Source organism: Helianthus annuus, unplaced genomic scaffold (assembly GCF_002127325.2).
Source record: "Helianthus annuus cultivar XRQ/B unplaced genomic scaffold, HanXRQr2.0-SUNRISE HanXRQChr00c156, whole genome shotgun sequence".
In the NCBI taxonomy this organism is placed as follows: domain Eukaryota; kingdom Viridiplantae; phylum Streptophyta; class Magnoliopsida; order Asterales; family Asteraceae; genus Helianthus; species Helianthus annuus.
In genome coordinates this window covers 10,159-13,822 of record NW_023395672.1, presented here as the reverse complement: position 1 = coordinate 13,822, position 3,664 = coordinate 10,159, and the positions used below count along the sequence as shown (strand labels likewise).

Here is a 3,664-nt window from a genome sequence, read left to right as displayed (position 1 = left end):
CTTTTAGCTTGTTATTCATATGCTTCTTTCTCATATAATTTCTCATATAATGATACTAGGTTAGAGCCCGCGAGCTTCGCGGGTAGAAAAATTTAATTTTAATTAATAGATTTATGTCCTAAAAGACTTAAATATGTTTCTACAAATGTTTTATTGAATTATGAATGTTTGAATAAATGGTTCAAAAACACTTCCTTTGGATTTTCTCCTTGGCAATCAGCTCTAAGAAGCCCACTTTTTCCACTATGTCGAGGCTGACATACCTACCAAAGACCAAAAAAACAATTGTTAGGTGATGTAATCAACTACTACACATGTCGCAAAACGACCTAGATTGCCAAATTTAACAGTAAATAACGGGTTACATACCTTAGAAAAGACGGTTCCTAGTTGTATAGTCCAATCACCAAGAGTCCGGATATGTACACTCAGGTAATCATCATCCGGGGCATACGTCATTGAAAATGGGTGCCTGTTGACATGTATCATGTTTACGATATTGAAATGCGTCGGGTTGATTGGACATATTTTGGAGGTACAACTCACCTTTCAAACACCAAACATACCACCTCCTAAATCAAACACCAAACATTCAAATTTCAACCCACCATGAGAGATTTAGACACTCCTGCACAAGTGAGTAAATATAATGCAAATTCATTTTAGAAGGGCAGAACCATCGAATTATTTTAGAAAGAGAATAGCCTGCCGTCTGCAGAGGGTGAGCAAACCCTTTTTCTCTTGTTTCACCCTTTTTCATTAACCGTTTAGGACCTTTTGCAGTCTGTAAAGGCATATTGGTTCTTGTGAGAAAAAAAGTAAAAAAAAAAGATTAAAACTAAAAAATACAAAGTAAAAGCCGAAAATGGGTCTGAAGGATTTTGGGAAAAACAAAAGTTGGTGCAGAAAAACCTCAAATACATTTAATTCTTTAACGTATTGTATGGGTGAAACAAATATAAAATGGCTTAAAAAATTACCAAGCATGTTGCGAATAGTCAATGGTACTTTAATGCAAAAACCTACTACATAGCCTTATTTAAAACATGGTACAGAAATGACACATTTTATGTAATTACAATTGGCACATTAATAATTATTAAAAATATAAATTTTGAAATAAAAGAGGGCCAACCAATACCAAAGGCCTGTAATTTCACTAACTGACTCGATCAATATTGACCCATTAACCAACCCACTCATATGGCTACTTGTAATGCAACCCACACCATTTTTCAAACAAATAAAGATAAATCTGAAGAAAACTTTAAAGAACATCAACCATAAATAATCTTGAAAACAATAAATTTTAACATTAAAATACTTAATAAATAAGGGACTCAACGGTCAAATGATATCATTCAAAAAGGGTAACGAAGAAAACCAAAATCAGATAAGAATCATGACAAGATTGAAGTTAAAATTTAAAAAAGTTTAGAACTTTACCAGCAGCAGCCTCGTATGAAGATGATCAATCTTGAAAGTATCAACTCTGTGAAGAAGGATAATTGCATTAAAAATTATAAAAAATACGGTTCTTTTTTTTCTTCTGCTTCGAATCTCTGGTAATGGTCACAATCTTCATTACACAAACCAAACTAAAAACCAATGGAACATGTAATTAGGGGAGAACTTACCGGAGCTTCGTTGGAGACTTCGCCGGAACCCTAGCTACCACCGCGGGAAGCGGCGGCTACGGTTTTCTGGCATTGTCTTTCTCCTCATTTTAACCATGGAACCGTCAACAATGTATGGTGGCTGTTAAGGACCACCACTGTCACACCGTATAGAAGCCTGTAACCGGATCATCACCACCGTCACTCTCTCCCGTCCCCCAAGGGTTGCAGACCTTCATCGATCTGGTGAAATCCTCACAGATCTGGTCATGAAACGGCATCTGGTGAGAGATCTTGAATGATATTCTTGATGATGAAGTTTTGTGAGATCTGTGAGATGTGGGAGATTATGAAGATGAAAGAATAGTGAAAGATTTCTTATAATCAAAGCATGAAACACACCTGAAAATGCCATAAACCCACCTTGAAGATGCCAGAAACCCTAGATCTACAATCTACAAAATCGCCTGGAGAGAGAGAACGAAAATTTCATTTGGATCTGGATTTGAGGGAGAGAGAGAACGAAAATGAAAAAAAGGGCATTTGAAATTTGAAAGGAAAGTTAGGGTTTTTGGACATATGTTTTGACTTGCAGGTAGAGAGAATGTAGAAAGAAACGTTGGTCTGCCATTCATTAATTGTTCCTGACCTCTTCTCACCAGCTTTCAAATTCGAAAAATCAAAAAAAAAAAAAAAAAAAAACGCAGCAAAATGACACGTGGCAAGAGATAAGGGAGAGGGCTTGAGAGGTTGACATGTGTTTAGGGGGAATGTGGGGGTGCCAAGTGGCAAAACCTAGTTCTTTTATTAGAGATAGAGATAATACTCATATAATGATATAATATCATAAAGTCATAATATTGCCCCTTCTTTTAGCTTCTTATTCATATGATGGCGGCTGATTATCCTAGATAACTTTCGTGGTTTTGAGTCTAGATTGGTAGTCTAGTGGTCGGCTGTTTGGTGGTTGTCTTTTTTTGTATGTTTTTTCTGGTTGTTACTTTCATGGGGCATGTCCTATGATTGAACTAGTGTGGGCTTTCTACACTACTTGTGTTTTTGGTTGTGAATATATAGAATCACCGGGATAACCCTTTACCAAAAAAAAAAATTCTAGACTCCAATGGTAAACCCTATAATCTAAACTATAAACCTAAAAGCTAAACCCTAAAACATTAAACCTAAACTAAACTATGAACCCTAAATCCTAATGCTAACCCTTAAAACTAAACCCTAAATCCTAATGCTAATCCCTAAAACTAATCTGTTTGATCCTACCTCTCTGTATGTAAGTATGATTTTTTTTTTCAAAGTTCTTATTATGTTATATAAACATTAATACCTTATGTGGTTGACCAACAATTCTTTTTAATTTAAAATTTCGCTCTTATACTATATATAATATACACTTTTAAAATTTTATTAATATGAGCTTACTTTGTTAACTTTTGATCATTAACTTAAAAAAACTAATATGTGCTCGTATGTGTGTATATATATACTAGCAGGGTGCCCGCGCGATGCGGCGGGGGCGACACTTTGCATTGCGACACTCGTGTTTCTGGTAGTTTTCTTATTCGTATAATATTTATGATAACATTATTGTGGTGGATATATGTCATAAGTTTACACATATGTAAAAGTTTTGTTCTTTTATAAAAATTAATAATTAAAAGACAAAAAATAAGAGATAAGTTGTTATAATTGTAAAGTTTGTTTATTTTATTGGTTAAATTATAAAGTATAATTTTATTCTTTAAAGTTCATAACTTTTTCTAAATATCCACATAGTACCCATACAATAATCTTTAAGTTTAAAATTTTCGTTTTTATAAAAATAAAAAATAGTATTTCACTCGTAAGTACGTTTTAGAGCTTTAACTTAAATTGTTAAATTTCGGTTTTTTTTACAAATATAAAAAATTTATATTTTAATAACATTTCAATAACTGTTTTTATAAAAAATAGGATGATAAGAGTTTATGTTTTTATCAACTTTATATCATACTAAGTTCAATTTTTTAGTTCCTAACTAATCTTATCTATAT

The 3,664-nt window shown here is 33.1% G+C and overlaps 1 long non-coding RNA gene across 2 annotated transcripts; it reads right to left on the bottom strand.

Moving 5' to 3' along the window:
• Window positions 1-60: 60 nt before the first annotated feature.
• LOC110891879 lies at window positions 61-2,259 on the bottom strand. Of its 2 annotated transcripts, none has more exons than XR_002565628.2 (6): window positions 2,019-2,259; window positions 1,638-1,946; window positions 1,447-1,492; window positions 547-784; window positions 370-472; window positions 61-263 (listed from the first exon to the last, which is right to left on the bottom strand). It is a non-coding gene; the product is annotated as an uncharacterized LOC110891879 (long non-coding RNA). The 2 variants fall into 2 exon arrangements; XR_004887742.1 differs by having other exon boundaries at window positions 135-263; window positions 547-628; window positions 2,019-2,258.
• Window positions 2,260-3,664: the final 1,405 nt, after the last annotated feature.